Raw genomic sequence first — 18,690 nt, forward strand, 5'->3', positions numbered from 1 at the left:
TGAGTAACATTTACCTCACAAACAAAAATCAAAATGGCGGTAAAATTCTCCACCGCACGCTGAAGTGACTAAAATAGTCCAAGTATACTATCCACAGGCTCCACTGGGTAAAGTGTACTCGGCTAGCTTGTGCTTGGTTCCTTTAGAGATACAGTGCGGAAACAGGCCCTTCGGCCCACTGAGTCCATGCCGACCTGTGATCTCTGTACACTACACTATCATACACACTCGGGACCATTTGCAATCTTTACCGAAGCCAATTAACCTCCAAACCTGCACGTCTTTGGAGTGTGGGAGGAAACCGGAGCACCCGTAGAAAGCCCTTGTAGTCACAGGGAGAACGTACAAACTCCGTACAGACAGCACCTGTCATCAGGATTGAACTGGGGTCCCTGGCGCTGTAAGGAGACAACTCTTGGCTGTGCCACCGTGCCGCCCTCATCATCAGCGTATCATTTGTTTGGAAGTGAGGGACACTTGCAGTTCGATTTCATCGTTTTATTGCCGCTCCCCTGGGCTGAAATAATTAAATTTCCAACTAGCCAGTTACAATGACAAACAGTGCATTTTAGATTGAAATAATGTCAGGAGTCTTTAATCAAACCATTTCAGACTCTTGTAGGACACTTTCACAAACCGCCACATCCTGCAGTGAGAACTAATTGCTAACATCCAGTCCGTATGTTGGAAGTGCTGATGTGTTATTTAAAAAAAAACTGTTTTCAGACTGCAACATAAACATGTCTCATAGACTGGACCCAAGTCATCACAGTTGATGGTGTAATTGGTGTCCTCACAAAACCCGGTTGGAGGCATTTTTTAAAGCCTTTGATTCAGAAATGTGGCAAACAATGAATAGCTTTCACAGTGACTGAAGTAATTCATGATGCAGCGTTAAGAGGATCATGCATTCACGACACAAGAATGCCGAGTCACATTATTTATTTCCAACAGAGGGACTCTAGCGTAGTACAGTACAGCACAGGAACAGGTCCTTCATGCCAACAATGTCTTTCGTTTATGTGTCGGAAGGAACTGCAGATGCTGATTTACGTCGAAGATGGGTACAAAATGCTGGAGTAACTCAGTGGGTCAGGCAGCATCTCTGGAGAAACAGAATAGGTGACGTTTCAGGTGGAGACCCTTCATCAGACTGAGTCAGGGGAGTTTCCCTCTCCCGACTCGGTCTGAAGAGTGGTCTCGACCCTAAATGTCACCTATGTCTTTAGATTAGTTTAATTCAGTTTATTGTCATGTGAAAAGTTTTTCTTTTGCATGCTGTCCAATCAGTGGAAAGACTACATGATTACAATCAAGATGTCCACAGTACAGATGAAGGGTAAAATGTTTAGTGCAAGGTAACGTCCAGCAAAATCCGATTAAAGATAGACTGAGGGTCTCCAATGAGGTAGTGGGTAGGCCGGAACTGGTCTCTAGATGGTGGTAGGATAGTTCAGTTGGCTGATACAGCTGGGAAGAAAATGTTCCTGTTCTCATCTGCCTGCCATGAACCATATCCCTCCTCTCCCTGTTTATCCATGTGCCTGTCAGAAAGCATCTTAAACATCATTATCATATCTGTTTCTAACGCCACTCTCTATGCAAAAAAAGCCCCACACATCTATAAACGTTGCCCCTTACTTTAAAGCAATGCCCTCTAGTTTCTGACATTTCCACCCTCTAAATCCTTTCAAAGATTTTTTGAATCATTTTTATCATTTTAAAACACCATGCCTCGTGACTTTGTGAATCACATTTAATTTGCGCTGTGACAACTCAATGAACTTTCCTGGATTCACAAGAAACTGTAGATGCTGGTTTATTTAAAAAAAAGACATGCAGTGAGGCTGCACAGTGGCACAGTGGTAGTGTTGCAGCCTTACAGCGCTAGAGACCTGGGTTCGATCCTGACTACTGGTGCTGCATGTACGGAATTTGCATGTTCTACCTGTGACCACGTGGGTTTTCTCCAGGTGCTCCAGTTTTCTCCCACACTCCAAAGATGTGCAAGTTTGTAGATTAATTGGCTTCAGTAAATTGTCCCTAGTGTGCAGGATAGAACTAGTGTACAGGTGGCTGCTGATCAGTGTGGACTCGGTGTATCGAACAGCCTGTTTCCATGCTGCATCTCTAAACTAATCAAAACTAAAACTCACTCAGCTGGTTAGGTAGCATCTCTGAAGAAAATAGATAGGTGTCGTTTCGGGTCGAGACACTTATTCAGGCTCAATTCAGTCACAATTCAGACGCAAAATGCTGGAGTAACTCAGCGGGTCAGCCAGCATCTCTGGAGAAAATAAATAGGTGAACCTGGCTACGTACTGTGCCCCAGTGGGAAAGCACTACAGTTATGCTAACTAAAGACTGGGTGCTTCTGAATCATTCAGCTTACTTTGTGCAAACACAATCAACTCTTAAGCATAGAAATTCCCACATACTTTTTTCATTCTGCTTCCAAAAAAGAACTAAAGGAAAGAAAAACTGGCGTTTACACAGTGTCTTTCATGTCCTTAAGACATTCCAGGGCACTTTACAGCCAATGAGGTGATTGTGAAGTGTGGTCAATGCTTTAATGTAGAAATTAGGCAATGATCAGTTCATTGTTCTTTTATGAAGTTAAGTTGAGTGGGAAATTTGCCGACAACATCACTTCTACTTTCTTAGAAGTTTAGAAGTTTAAAGATACCCACTGTTGGCTAAATATAAAATGATGAGAGGCACAGATAGGGTAGACAGTTAGAATCTTTTTTCCTGGGGTGGAAATGTCCAGCACTAGAGGGCATTTGCTATAAGGTGGAAAGTTTAATGGAGGAAAGTTTAATGGAGGAAAGTTTTAAGTTTAAAGAGATGTGCAAGTGTTTTACACAGAGAGTGGTGGGGGCCTGGAAAGCTGCCTTGGAAAAGCTACCAACATAATCGAAGACTTGCCCCACCCCAGTCATTCCTTCTTCTCCCTGCTCCTGTCTGGCAGAAGATTCAGAGGCTTGAAAGTATGCACACCAGACTCAGGACCAGCTTCCTCCACCTCTCTTATCAAGCTTCTGAACAGACCTTCCAAAACCAAATGTATTATCTGATTCACTTCTAGCCTGTTATGGACATTGGACTTTCTCTATGGAACTGATGCACTACAATGCTGAGGACCATATTCTGTACTCTGTTTGCGCCTTAGCTCTATCTATTGTGCTCGAGTTTGATTTGATTGTAATCATGTATGGTATATCTGGTCTGTTTGGATAGCATGCAAAACAAAGCTTTTCACTGTACTTTGGTACACGTGACAGTAATAAATCTAAATCTAAAATGTCGCTGAATACTCTAACAAACTACTGCAGATGGACTGTAGAAGATTTGCAAGGATGTTGCCAGGACTGAGCTATAGGGAGAGGTTGAGCAGGCTGGGACTCTATTTCCGGGAGCACAGGAGGATGAAGGGGTGATCTTATGGAGGTGTATAAAATCATGAGAAGAATTGATCGGGTCTCAGTCTCTTGCCCAGAGTAGGGGCATCTACAACAGAGAGCATAGGTTTAAGGTGAAGGGGGAAAACTTCGTAGGAATCTGAGAGCTAACATTTTCATGCAAAGGATAGTGTATGGAATGAGCTACCGGAGGAGGGAGTTGAGGCAGGGACTATCGCGACCTTTTAAGAAGCAATTAGACATGGATAGGACAGGTTTAGAATATGGGCCAAACACGGGCAGGTGGGACCAATGTAGATGGGACATGTTGGTCGGTGTGGGCAAGTTGGGCTGAAGGGCCTGTTTCCAGGCTGTATGACTATGACTCTATTGAAGTCAGTGGAGGATAGCATTATGTCAGAAAGAATTATGCTGCAGATGGTGGTTTAAATCAAAGGTAGACACAAAATGCTGGAGTAACTCAGCGGGACAGGCAGCATCTCTGGAGAGAAGGAATTCCTTCTCTCCAGAGTGTAACATTGTGTAGGGTGCAACACTAATGTTGACCATAATCTGTGTCTTTGCACTCAACAAATGAGAATAAAATTGTCTCTTTGTAGGTCCAAAACAAAGCAAATTGCTACAAGTAGCAAGCTGTTAATCCTGGGGTCAGGGACAGGCTGCTGATTAAAACTACAGCTTCCAGTATTTCAGTCCTTTATTGATTTTGTTTTACTGCAGCACCTCTCCATCTCAGAAACTTGGCCTTTGATGTCAGGAATTTTTAAAATTTACTCAAATAATTTTGTTGCCTCCCTTGTAAAATTCCCTCATAGGTTTTACAAAGAACAAGTTCACTTTGGGTGGGCATTGGGAAGAAAAAGTCCAGAGTGCCAAACGTTGTTAACTTGTTTTTGGGAAATACATTTTTTTAACGTTGATTTGGATGAATGACGATCGTGTTTTGGCCAGAGATGTTTGTTATGCCAGAAAAATAAATAGGCTAGTTTTATTAACTAAACGTACAATGAGATTTTATTTTCATGCCTTTCTGTTTTATAAGAAGTACATTTTGTATTTCAAAGATACGATCTTCATTTACACAAACAAGTTGAATATCATGACCGGGATTTTGTAATAATTGTGATTCCATCTGTCAGTTGAAAATTGAGCCCGAAAAGAATAATGTGTAATTCTATTGAACTAGCCAGCATGTTCCTTTTTAAGATGTGCTATCCTGTGGCAGAAGTTCATGATCTGTGTGTATTGGCCTGGAGACCACATTCTAATGTCCTGATGTCTAATGCATTGGAACCAAATGCTTTAATAATGTAATGTTGTGCTCAGTTCTGGATTAGTCATAGGGTCATACAGTGTGGAAACAGACGCTTCGGCCCAACCTGCCCACACCGACCAACAATGCCCACCTACACTAGTCCCATCTGCCTGCAATTGGCCCATATCCCTCTAAACCTGTCCTATCCATGTACCTGTCTAATTGATTTTTAAACATTGTGACAGTACCTGCCTCAACTGCCTCCTCCGGCAGCTCGTTCCATACACCCACTACCCTATGTGTGAAAAAGTTACCCCTCAGATTCCTATAAAATCTTACCCCCTTCACATTAAACCTATGGGTTCTGATTCTCCATACCTCTACTCTAGGCAACAGACTCTGTGCATTTACCTGGTCTATTACTCTCATGATTTTGTACACCTCTATCATCCCTCATCCTCCTGCGCTCCAGGGAATATAGTCCCAGTCCCAGAATATAGTCCCAGTCTGCGCAATAGCTCATGCCCTCGAGTCCTGGCAACATCCTTGTAAATCTTCGCTGCACCCTTTCCAACTTGACAACGTCTTTCCTATAACATGGTGCCCAGAACTGAATGCAATACTCTAAATGCAGTCTCACCAACATCTTATGTAACTGCAACATGACCTCCCAACTTCTATACTGTGATTGTAAAGTAATTCATGATATTGGTGGTTATTGTCAAGAGATTTTGAAGTAATGCAGTTGAGATTAATGCTGCCTACTATTGCGCAACCTTTTCCGTAAATGTTCACCTGGTCATTGGAAAATTGAAGGCCACGCTTCAATTTGTGGACCCGTTTTTTCAATGACTTGTGAATGCACTCAGAGTTGCTGACTGACTTCAATTTCGACTATGAAAGATTAGAGATACAAACATACCAGAGGACATAGGTTCAAGGTAAAGGGGAAAAGATTTAATAGGAACCTGAGGGGTAACCTTTTCACACAAAAGGTGGTGGGTGTATGGAACAAGCTGCCAGAGGTAGTTGAGGCTGGGACTATCCCAAAATTTAAGAAACAGTTAGGCAGGTACATGGATAGGACACGTTTGGGGGGATATGGACCTAGTGCAGGCAGGTGGGACTATTGTTGACTAGCTGGGACAAGTTGGCCGATGTGGGCAAGTTGGGCCAAAGGGCCTGTTTCCTCACTGTATCAATCTATGACTCTATACAACATGAAAACAGGCACTTGGGCCCACCGAGTCCACGTCGCCCTTCAATCACCCATTTATACTAAATGACACAAAGTGCTGGAGTAACTCAGCGGGTCAGGCAGCATCTCGGGAGAACATGGATAGGATGACGCTTTGGGTCGATACCCATCTTCAGTGTCATTGTAGGCGGGGGGAAAGGAAAATGGGAGAGGCAGGATAAACCATGGCAGGTAATTGGTCGACAAGGGGATTTTCTGACAGGCAGATGGCTGGAAGAAAAGTCAGAGATAAGAACAGTAGGTGTGAGACAGGATTGAAGAGCTGTGGATTGTGAAGCCAGAGGGGGGAAACTAGCGGGGTCGAGGGTGATGGGAGAAATAGGTGGGAGTCCAGGTGGGGCAAATAGGATGGAAGGGGGTGAAGGGAGAGGTGGGGGGTAAGTGTAATGCATTTATGTTGTGTGCTCCAGTTCTATGTTATCAATCACTCCCTACACAATAGAGACTGGTGGGAGTTGGATGCATCCTGGATAGGGATTGTAATTGTATAATAGTTTCATTTGGTATATTTGTTTGTATTGTATTCTGGTGGTGGGTTCCATTTTGTTTTATTGCGTTGTAAATATTATTTTTAAATAATAGAATACATTTTTTGATATAAAAAAATAGACTGGTTGCAGAGGCCAGTTAACCAACAAACCTGCACGTCTTTGGGTAGTTATGGTTCAGTAGGATTCTATTATCTTAACAAATCATACAGCAGGGCCCCTGAGTATCCCTGTTCCAATCATACAGGATTCCCTTAAAATGTCACAATATGCTTTACAATTAGAGATTTAATATTGGGTCTTTAGACTATAGACTTGTGACTTCAGAGATACAACCTGGAAACGGGCCCTTTAGCCCACCAACTCCGCGCTGACCAGCGATCACCCCGTACACACGAGAGGCAATTTCCAATTTTACTGAAGCCTACAAACCTGTACGTCTTTGGAGTGTGGGAGGAAACCGGAGCATCAGGAGGAAACCCAAGCGGTCAATGGAGAACGTGGAAACTCCATACAGACAGCACCCGAGGTCAGGATTTAACCCAGGTCTCTGCATTGAGTGTAAGAGTCAGGAAGTCATGTTCCAGCTTTATAGGACTGTGGTTAGGCCGGAGTTGGAGTATTTTGTGCAGTTCTGGTCACTCCATTACAGGAAGAATGTGGAGGCTTTGGAGAGGGGGCAGAAGAAATTTACAAGAAAGCTGCATGGGTTAGATATTAGCTAAAAGGAGAGGTTGGGTGAACTTGGAGTGTTTTCTCTGGAACATCAGAAACTTGAGGGGAGACATGAGAGAAGTACATACAGATATGAGAGGCATAGATAGGGTAGACAGTCAGAACCTTTCTCCAAAGGTGCAAATGTCAAAGAGGGCATTGCCCTAAGGTGAGAGGGGCAATGTTTAGAGGATACAGGTATCTAGAACGTGCTACCAGGGGTGGTGGTGGAGGCAGATATGATAATGGTACCCGAGGCTTTTGGATAGGCACAGGGATATGGATGGCGTGCAGGCAGAGGACATTAGGTTAACTTGCATCATGTTCCACACAGACATGGTGGGCCGAAGGGCCTGTTCCTGCGCTGTTCTGTTCTATGTTCTAAGTGAACATAATATCTAATGATGCATGCTTTCAATTTGGCAATAATACTTTAGTAGCCAGAATATCTCAAGGGAGGTGGAAGGGTTGATAAGGACATGCGAAGCAAGGGAATCCAATGTTCCATAACTCCCTTTGCATTTCAGCTACATAATTCATTTTAATCGGAATCAGATACAGACTCTGCAATGTTTCACTTCAACGTTATTTGCTCGGTGTGATTGTTAGTCCACAGGATAGTTCGAATGTTAATCACTGGGACTGAAGCCACCGTATCGTCCTGAAACTTTGTTGATCAGAACATCCCATTCCCAGCGAACTGGTAATCAAATGGAGAGCAATTCTGAGATGCCATTAAACAGCTAGCAAATGTGACAATTACTACAACAACCACCATAATAGCCAAACAACCACTGAGAAACAAAAAAATGTAGAATCAAGGAACTGCAGATGCCGATTTACAAAAAAAGACACAAAGTGCTGGAGTAACTCAATGGGTCAGGCAGTATCCCCTGGAGAACATGGCTGGGTGATGTTTCAGGTCAGGAACCTCCATCAGAGTGATTGATCAGTCTGATTTCTTCAGATCAATCCCAAGAAGGTTTCTGGCCTATCCATGTTCTCCATGGATGCTGCCTGACCCGCTGAGTGACTCCAGCATACTGTGTCGTTCCTCATTCATTGTGAAAAACTCAGTGAACCATTCTATGGATCGAAACGTTGGATGTATTCTGATCAATGAATAGGAGAAAAAATAGCCTTTGGTTTTCCTGAATAAATAGTTCTATCTGGGACATATGACAATAAAAAACTTGATTCTTGACTCTTGGGTTTCCTCCAGGTGCTGTTTCCACTCGCATCCCAAAGACGTGCAGGTTTTTAGGTTAATCAGTGCCTGCAATTTGCCTTCAGTGTGTAAGGAGTGGATGAAAAAGTGGGATAACATTGAACTAGTGTGAATGGGTGATAGAAAGTGGGTGCGGACTTGATGGGCCGAAGGATCTGTTTTCATGCTGTATCTCTAAATTAAAACTAAACTAATCTATGGAGGGAATGGATAGACGATGAAGAGGAAGGGTCCCGACCCAAAACGTCACCTATCCATGCTCTCCCCAGATGCTGCCTGACCCATTGAATTACTCCAGCATGTTGTGCTTTGATCAAGATTCAAGCATCTACAGTTCCTTGTGTGCCTCTCTCTGGATAATTATATGTTTTTTTTAGAAAAGGCAAATTGAATACTATAGAGCTATGTATTAAACAATCTGAGAAAGGAGCTAGATGACATGAATCTATGATGTTATCTTTGAACATTGAGGCTGCAGGAATGGTAATAAACCAAGACGTTTACAAGAATCAAAGCTGACACTGGAAGTTTGCGCTGACATCTGTAATGTCATTCAACTGCCAAGAAAGCAGCTGAACGAATTAAACTTCCAGGAAAGGAGCTGAGCGCTGAGTAAAAAAAATTGAAAATGTATGGGCAGAAGAAAAAGCTATGAAATTTTGGAAAGCTACTGAGTTATACTGTAAAGAGTGGTTTCAATCGGAACAAGCGGCTGGGTCAAATATTAGAAATTAAAGATGCATTGAAAATGAAACAGCAACCAAACCAAAGTCCTTCTGGTTCAGTAGAAACAAGGAACTGCAGATGCAGGTTTACAAAACAAAAAGAGACGCATAGTGCTGGAGTAACTCAGCAGGTCAAGCAGCATCTCTGGATGGTTGAATGGTTTAATGGTGCTTTTATTGTCACCGTGACAAAGTGCAAACGTGCAGTGAAATTATTTTCTTACAAACAGTCTAGTAGGATATTGCCATACATCCCGATTAGGAAATTGTACAGAAATAGTCTACTGAGCCCACGTGCAAGAGGAGCCATGTTTTGGTGCCATTTTCAGAGTCCAGTCCACTCTCTAGGTATTATGAGCGGTGCCCGATCCAGGCGAGCCCCAGGTTGCTGCGGGGCCTCCAGCCGTCTACTTCCCTTGGATGTGTGTGTGGATCGACCAGCGAACCCATGCCCCTCTCCTCTCCTCGCCCGTCTGCCTGTGTTCCCTGGGGGCGTCTCTCACAGCCAACCACAAGGGCGTGGCAGGCTCATTCCCTCTCCTCTCCCTACCGGCCTCGCACCTCGCCGATCGCATCCATCGTTGTCACCGGCTTCATCCTGCCAGTCGTGAGCATGGGCCGGCTCAGCGGACTCCCCCCCTTCCTTTTTTAAAAATTTACAATAATAAATGTAATCAATTATTGCAAGAATAATATATACAATACAAAACAATACCAAACATTGTTACACTCCCCATCCTTCCCAAATGGCGGTGCGCCGGGATCGCCGAGCAGGGGCCGGCTCGGACGTTGACCATCCTCAGGATGTTGAAACCTCTTGTCATCTCAGTCATGAACGTACACGCCAGTCCGTTTTTGATAGCCACCCCCATCCACCACATTCACGCACTTCCCCACCAACACCCTGCAGCAGTAGTTTGTAGCACCGACAGGGTGCATTGCAGCAACTCACTAAGACTCCTTACACAGCACCTTCCAAACCCACCACCTCTACAAGCTCGAAGGGCAAGGGGAGTAAAAGCATTTAATCCGGACAAAATCCTCGTTCTCCACGTACAAACGGGGAGAATGTACAAACTCCGTACAGACAGGCACCTGTAGTCAGGATCGAACCCGGGGCTCTGGTGCTGTAAGGCAGCAACTCTACCGTTGTGCCACAATAAAACTTGTAACGTAACAGTTCCAGCGTAAAAGTCCAATGTCCGCAATGAAGTAGGTTAGGGAATCGGCACTGTATCCTAGCTCATGGACGGACCGTTCAGAAACCTGGGGTTGAGAGGGAAAAATAAATCAGCCAGCATTGAATGGCGAAGCAGACTCGATGGGCTGAACGGCCTAATTCTGCTCCTGTGTCTCCTGATCTTATGAACCTGAAATCAGCCAAAAAACCTACAAAGCATTAGCCCTAAAACATTGATGCCTAATGTTTGCCGTCCCTGTAACTCATGGAAGGCTGGCCGTTAATGGTTGTCAGCAATTTGCCACCGCACATTTCGGATTTCAGTTGGTTCTGACATTCAAATGGAAATCCCTGCTACCTAACCCGCTCACCCACACACACGCACGCACGCACGCACGCACAGTCGTGGAGTGGAAGACGCTGCTGTTTTGGAACGTTGGTTACTGGTAGAGAATGCTCTTGGTAACCTATTTTTCCTATCGCGCCTCGAGGAGCTGAAAGCCGACCACTATGCTTTATATTATTTCCTACTCAGAGGGCAGTTACATAATTGTTTTCTTTTCTTCGTCCAGCTGGTGATAGATCTATTGGCTTTTGGGGGGCATAGAAAGCTCGAGTAACTCATTGACTCTGAAGAAACATTCAACTGATGGTGCCAGGAAACACTGAGTTAGTTTGATGATTTTTTAATATATATATATATATAAATAAAACCATTGCCCTTCAACTAAAAATGCTACGAAATGTGATGTCACGGATTTTCCAGTTAGCAATGGGAATGCAAGAGGGCTTTCCCATATTAAATCTGCTAAACATTCTTTTATGAATGCCTTGTACTGTGGTTATTCCAAGACTTTACTTAGAAACAAACTCAACACATAATTGTGTTTCTGAAAACACTTGCTTGTTGACTACTCTCCCAGACCAGTATAAAGAATGTATCTGTTAATGCTAAAGAATTTTTTTCTCGTTAAGTGGTCCCATTTTTTTGGAAGGCACCACAAATATTTATGGAATAATAATATATCTTTTTTTAAATCCACTTTTGCTCATTTGAAAACCATTGCATTGGCCACTGTTAACATTTCCATTTTGATTGGCAAAAGATTATTCTGTGGTGTTTATGCCCTCAACATAGAGTGACTAATGCAGAATTAATTTAGTCGTCAACATGGAAGAAAGTTGATGTTTGATGCGTGTATTTTCACTATATCCCGCAGCGCATTAGCAGATCATAATCCTGCTTGATGCCCCCGACCAACTGTCATAGAGTTATAGAGTCACCGAGTGCAACAGTGTGGAAACAGGCCATTCGGCCCAACTTGCCCACGCTGGCCAGCATGTCCCAGCTCCACTAGTCCCACCTGCCAACATTTGGGCCATGTCCCTCCAATCTTGTCCTATCCATGTATGTCCTTCCCATTGGTTCTGTTTAGCATGGCACAGTGGCTCAATGGTGGAGTTGCTGCCTTACAGAGCCAGAGACCTGGGTTCGATCCTGACGACGGGTGCTGTCTGTACGGAGTTTACACATTCTCCCTGTGACCGCGTGGGTTTTCTCCAGGTGCTCCGGTTTCCTCCCACACTCCGTAGACATACAGGTTTGTAGGTTAATTGGCTTTGGTAAGTTGTAAAAAAATATTGTACCTAGTGTGTAGGATAGTACTAGTGTACGGGGTGATCGCTGGTCAGCATGGACTCGGTGGGCCGAAGGGCCTGTCTCCATGCAGAATCTCTAAGGTGTAGCCTAAAGTAAACGTATAAAATAAGACAGTTTGATCCTCCGTTGAAATGTGGTAAAGCAGTAAACTACACTCTATTTATGATCCCCATCGTTTAAGTTCTGGTCAGCTCACTATCAGGTGGGCACAGTTGGTTTAAAGATCCCGTTAACCCAGTCAAACTCACTGTGAATATTTGCACGTTGATGCCTAAGTTGGGAGAACTGTCCCATAGACTGCCAAAGTGGTATTTTTAAAAATTAATGCAAGGAATCAGGGCTTCGCATGCTGAGCCAGCATTTAATTGCCTGTCCCGATCCCACATTGCCCTGAAGGAATGGCGATGTATTTCCAAGTCGTGATGGTGTGTGGCTTGTGGCTCAATTTCCAGGAAGTGGAGACCCCAACCTTTTGCTGCTCTTGTCCTTTTAGCTGGCAGAGGTGGTGGGGTTGCAGGGTGCTGTCCAAGGAGACTTGGTGAGTTGCTGCAGCACTGTAACCTATGCATGGTGCAAACTGCTGCTACTGTGTGTCAGTGGTGGAGTGAGTAAATGGTTGTGCGTTGGGGTGCTTATCAAGTGGGCTGCTATGCCCTGCATGGTGTCGAGCGTCTTGTGTTGTTGAAGCTACACTCATGCAGGCTAGTGGAGAGTACTCCATGGCACTCCTGACTTGAACCTTGTAGATGGTGGACAGGCTTTGGGGTGTTAGAAGGTGAGGTGCTTAGTGCAGGGTTCCTTGCCTCTGACCTGCACGAGAGGCCACATTGGGTATGTGCTTGCTCCAGTTTAGCTTCTGGTCAATGGTGACACCCATGATATTACCAGTGGGGGATTGAGTGATGGTATTGTCATTGAATGTCAGGAGGTGCCAGCTGGATTTTGTGTGTTGGATATTGCCATTGCCTGACACTTAGCAAATCTCCCCACTGCCAGAGTGAGGCCAAACGCTAATTGGAGGAACAGCACCCCATATTTTGCTTGGGCAGCTTACAACCCAGCAGTATGAATATTGATTTCTCTAACTTCAAATAATCCTTACATTCTCTCTCTCGTTCTGTCCCCTCCCCATCCTAGTCATCCTACTAGTTTCACTGTCGTTCTGCTTAGTTTTACTGTTTGTATCCACTCGTTATCAACTTCTCTAAAGCCAACAATGGACCATTGTGGGCTCCACCTTTCCCTGATCATCGTTGCTGGCTTTGATTTGTTCTTTTCATATCTTTCATTCAATTTTTCCTTGTACCTTTTCATATCTTTAGTTTCCCTCTCTACTGACTCTCAGCCTGAAGAAGGGTTTTGACCCGAAACGACATTCTTTCCTGCAGAGGTGCTGCCTGTCCTGCTGAGTTATCTCTTCTTTATCACCTCTTCCACAGACACCAATGAACCATTGTGGGCTCCATCTTCCCTTGGTCATGGAAGTCAGCTCAAATTTGTTCTGAACCTTTTCATTTCTCTAGTTTCCCTTTCCCCTAACTCTCAGTCTCAGGAAGGGGTTTGACCCGAAACGACGCCTATTCCTTTTTCCAGAGATGCTGCCTGGCCTGCGACCTAAAAGCCCACGGCTGGATATTGTCCCATTCTCGCTGCATTTTGGATGTGGATTGCTTCATTATCTGAGGAGTTGCAAATTTAGAGGGTAGACTGGTGATGGAGCCTGTGTTATCATCAGCGAATATCCCCACTTCTGACCTTAACGACCGAAGGAAAATCATTGAAGAAGCAGCTGGAGATTGTTGGGCCAAGAAACTCCCCTGAGGAACTCCTGTGGCTGAGATGATTGACCTCCAACACCCTCAGCCGTCTTCCATTATGCTTTGTATTTCTTTAGAAGGCTTGGGAAGTTCGACATGTCCTCACCAACTTTTACAGATTTGCTGTAGAAAGCAAAGCACCAAGAGAAATTCCTTGTATGTATACATATTTGGCTCAACAAATTAATTCAATTCAATTCAATTCAATTCTATCAGGATGCATCACAACCCGGTTTGGGAACAGCTCCATCCAAGACCACAAGAAATTGCAGAGAATTGTGGATGCAGCTCAGACCCTCACGCAAACCAACTTCCTTACTTAACTTTTAACTGACTGAAAAGCAAGTTTACTCCAAAGAAAGACACAAAATGCTGGAGTAACTCAGCGGGTCAGGCAGCATCTCAGGAGAGAAGGAATGGGTGACATTTCGGGTCGAGACTCTTCTTCAGACTGATGTCAGGGGAGAGGGCGGGACAAAGATAGGATGTAGTAGGAGACAGGAAGACAGTGGGAGAACTGGGAGGGGGAGGGGAAAGTGAGGGGCAGAGGAACTATCTGAAGTTTGAGAAATCAATGTTCCTACTGCTGGGGTGTAAGCTGCCCAAGCGAAATATGAGATGCTGTTCCTCCAATTTGCGGTGGGCCTCACTATGACAATGGAGGAGGCCCATGACAGAAAGGTCAGACTGGGAGTTGGAGTGGGAGTAACTCAGCGGGTCAGGCGGCATCTCTGGAGAAAAGGAATAGGTGACATTTCGGGAGGAAACCCTTCTTCAGTCTTAGTTACTGCAACATTTTATGTCTATCTCCCGTGTAAACCAGCATCAGCAGTTCCTTCCTGCACAAGCAAGTTTAATCTGACTGTCATTATTTTATCCCCGAAAAATAAACTTCACTCAGAATAATAAAAAAACATGTACAAAACAAGAACAGTCCAAAAACTCTTCTGACATTCTCAGTGGCTAAACTTACATTCACCAGCGTTATATTTGGTGGTGTTTCCGGAACTATCCTTGCACCAGGCATCCTTGTATTCATGTGGCCCCTTGGGTTGATATCCCTTCCCTACATCTGGCATTATCATTGGAAAATAAAGTCATTCATTTGCAGAGTTATAGTTCGGGGGCTTGGTTGGTTTATAGAGCTCAAGAAACACTCATTTGTCACTTGCGATTAAAAAGTGTAAGCTCAATTTATTGTAAATGTTATTGTAAATGTTTTTATGAGCAGCATATTTTGAACTTGAATTCGATTCTGAGAAAATTTGGAAACATTGCTTTCTAATTTTTTTTTAGTATTTCCAAGATTTACTTGCTTGTTGCTCCAACCAATGTAATCACATTTAGGTCCATGACAGATAATATATCTACATTGTGTAAATATTATATATCTGCTGATCTAAATGTATTGCTTCAGTTCACGCTGCACCAGTTAAATTTGCTGGGGCCTATTTGGGGTTGCGATCTAGTTTAGTTTAGTTTAGAGATACAATGCGGAAACAGGACCTTCGGCCCACTGAATCCGCGCTGACCTGCGATCACATCTAGCACTATCCTGGGGACTGGGGACTGGGGACATTTTTATAATTTTGACCAAGCCAATTAACCGGGGCATCTTTGGAGTGTGGGAGGGAACTAGAGCACCCAGAGAAATCTCAAGCAGGACACGAGGAGAAGGTATGAACTCTGTGCAGACAGCACCCGTAGTCAGGATCGAACCTGGGTCTCTGGCGCTGTAAGGCAGCAACTCTACCGCTGTGCCACCATGCCACCCATTGCCACGTTCCCGATTATTGTGGTACATTTTCAATTCATGTTGTGTTGGATAATTCAGACAAAGCAAAGTACAGATGTTGACCTGGAACAAGCAATAAACAGTCTGAAGAAAGGTCCCGACCCGAAACGTCACCCGTCCTTTTTCTCCAGAGATGCTACCTGACCCGCTGAGTTACTCCAGCACTTCGTGTCTATCTTTGGTATAAACCAGCATCCGCAGTTCTTTGTTACAACAAACCCTCTATATGCGTTTGTATATCAGGTTTGTAAATGAGACTTTTCACACCTGATTTTGCAGATGGGACCCTTCTGGAGGTGTGTATGTTTCCTGGTTGCTATCATAGTGCCTTGAGAAGTTGCACGCGCCTTAAAGAAAAAGTAGACATAGGTTCAGTTACACCCTTTGCGTTTCTTGCATACTCTGCCTTACAATTCCTTTCAGATAAATTTTCATTCAGCACATGTTTGGTTCAAACATGTTTGGTTCATTTTCGATAAGCTGCAAATTGAACAGTGAGGGAATCAACTAAAATAAACTGAAACCCTTACAAATTAAAGATTATTTTTTATAAGGCAATCTCTTGGCATTTCTAAATAAAATTACGAGAGGCATAGGTAGGGTAGACAGTCAGAACCTTTTTTTTCCAGGATGGAAAAATCAAAAAACTAGAGGGCACAGCATTGAGATGGGTGGTGCAAAGTTGAAACAATATGGGCAGGGCAACTTTTTATACAGAGGGTGGTGAGTGCCTGGAATGCAATGCTAGGGGTGGTGGTTGAGGCATATATGATAGTGGCATTTAAGAGACTTTTGGATAGGCAGGGAATGGAGCGATAGGGATTATGTGTAGGTAGATAAGAGGTAGTCTTGGCATCATGTTCAGCACAGACATTGCAGGCCGAAGGACCGCTCCTTGTGCTGTACTGTTCTATGTTCTATGACTTTCTTCCATAACATTTCTATAGGATCTTAGGTGGTTGCTGAGGTTAATGTAGGATCTTTATGAACTTATCTCCTTATACGTCAACACAATATTACCCTCTCTTGCCTAGTCGCTTCCCACCTACATCCAGAACAACACGCATGCACTCCACCATTTTAACTATTTCCAATTCCTTGGCTGCCACTGCCTAATCTTCACCGTACAAGTCCAGTTTATAGACACAAAGTGCTGGAGTACTCAGCCCTTTACACTGCCTTTCCCCATCACACAGGCCTTAGCGGCCTCGGTTTCTTTTTACAACAGAGATTCAACCAATTCCCCTCTACTAACGTGCTCTTCCACCTGGCAGAATATGTGTGTACCTTGAACAATCTCTCTTTTGATTCCTCCCACTTTCTACAAATGAAAGGTGTATTGTCAGAATAGTTTACACGAGACGTGAGTAACAATTAACTTCTTTATTCGCAACAACTTGTCGGACAAGGAGAAGAATGAAGCAAGAGTCTGCTCTGCCAACGCAAAGCATGCAGTGTTTTATATGTCTTTCTTTATAACATAAATGATAGGTCAGTCACGTGCACTTTGTTAGCTATTGCGATCCGCTTTCTGTAATATTCCCCTCAAAACCAAGAGGTTCACTTAGTGCGCCTCTCAAAGCATCAAATTCCCAGGAGTAAATATCACCAACAACTTGTCCTGGACCACCCATGTTGAAGCAATGGCCGAGAAAACGCACTAATGCTTCTACTTCATTAGAAGGCTTAGGAGGTTCGGCATGTCCCTGACCACTCTCACCAACTTCTACAGATGAAATCACTGCAGAAAGCACTTTATCGGGATGCATCACAGCAATGGTTTGGGATCAGCTCCATCCAAGACCGCAAGAAATTGCAGAGAATTGCGAACATAGCCCAGACCATAACACAAACCAACTTCCCTTCCATTGACTCCATTTACACCTCGCTGTCTCGGCAAGGCCAGCAGCATAATCAAGGTCAAGTCGCACCCTGGCCACACGCTCTCCCATCAGGCAAAAGGTAAAAAAGTGTGAAAATGCACACCTCCAGATTCAGAGACAGTTTCTTCCCAGCTGTTATCAGGCAACTGAACCATCCTACCAACAACTAGAGAGCAGTCCTTCGCTACTATCTACCTTATTGGAGACCCTCGGACTATCTTTGATCGGACTTTACTGGACTTTATCTTGCACTAAATGTTATTCCCTTTATCATGTCTCTTTATACTGCGGATTACTTGATTCTAATCATGTATTGTCTTTACATTGACTGGTTAGCACGCAATAAAAGCTTTTCACTGTACCTCGATACACATGACAATAAACTAAACTCAGAACTCAGGACAAGACATATTTAGCCTCGCGCTGAAGGGCAACTTCACCAGTGTAAAGCTCAGTTCCCACAGAATGAAGTGCTGTCCACATTTAACACAAGAACAGATCAATTCTTCCCACAATTTCCACTGTATCCATGGGCACAGGTCCCACCAGCCTTTTCACTGATCGCAAGGAGCAGTTCCAAACCTACTCTGGCACCACTCCTAAATACTTTCCACAGTCCAGATCAAGGGTTCTGACCTAAAATATCGGCTGTACATTTCCTTTCATGGATACTGCTCGGCTCGCTGGGTTCCTATAGCCACCTGTTTGTTGCCAGCAATTAGATCTCATGGCTGTCTCTGAATAGAGTCAAAGAGTTATAAAGTCATACAGCGTGGAAACAGGCCCTTCGGCCCAACCTGCCAACGCTGACCAACATGTCAGGGGTTAAGGCAGGAAAATGGGGTTAAGAGGGAGAGATAGATCCACCGCGATTGAATGGTGTCTACTTGATGCCCCATCTACACTAGTCCAACCTGCCTGTGTTTGGCCCATATCCCTCTAAACCTATCTTAGTCTGAAGAAAGGTCTCGACCCGAAATGTCACCTATTCTTTTTCTCCAAAGATGTTGCCTGACCCACTGAGTTCCCTCAGCATGTTGTGACTATATTCATGTACCTGTCTAAATGTTTGTAAAAAAGTTGCGAAAAGCTGCAATTACTTCCTCCGGGAGCTCGTTCCTTACACCCACCACTCTTTGTGTGAAAAAATTACCCCTCAGATTCCTATTACATCATTCCCCCCATCACCTTAAACGTATGTCCTCTGGTTCTTGATTCCCCTACTCTGGGTAAAAGACTCTGTGCGTTGAACCAATCTATTTCTC

This window comes from Rhinoraja longicauda, chromosome 18 (assembly GCF_053455715.1).
Source record: "Rhinoraja longicauda isolate Sanriku21f chromosome 18, sRhiLon1.1, whole genome shotgun sequence".
Taxonomy (NCBI): domain Eukaryota; kingdom Metazoa; phylum Chordata; class Chondrichthyes; order Rajiformes; family Arhynchobatidae; genus Rhinoraja; species Rhinoraja longicauda.